The sequence below is a fragment of the Salvelinus alpinus genome, chromosome 22, assembly GCF_045679555.1.
Source record: "Salvelinus alpinus chromosome 22, SLU_Salpinus.1, whole genome shotgun sequence".
Classification (NCBI taxonomy): domain Eukaryota; kingdom Metazoa; phylum Chordata; class Actinopteri; order Salmoniformes; family Salmonidae; genus Salvelinus; species Salvelinus alpinus.
In genome coordinates, this window is record NC_092107.1 from 23,932,070 (window position 1) to 23,932,525 (window position 456).

Sequence of the window (456 nt, forward strand, 5' to 3'; positions counted from 1 at the left end):
ATACTGTATACTACACTATCTATTGCATCTTAGCCACTCTGTCACTGCTCGCCCATATATTTTATATTTATATATTTTTATCCCATTCCTTTACTTCATTGTGTGAATTAGGTTTTGTTGTGGAATTCTTAGATATTACCTGTTTGATACTGCTGCACTGTTGGATGTAGAAGCATAAGCATTTCGCTACACTCGCAATAACATCTGCCAGCCATGTGTATGTGACCAATAAAATTAGATTCGATTTGATTATGATTTGATTTGACTAAACTCCCAGCCCCTGTCGCTGACTTTACCACAGTTCAAGTCAAGTTGCTGAAATGTCTCAAGGATGATCACTGGAAACAGGATGCACCTGAGCTCAATTAGCAAAGGGGCTGAATACTTATGTAAACAATGTATTTCTGTTTGCAAAAATTTCTACAAACCTATTTTCACTTTGTCATTATGAGGTAT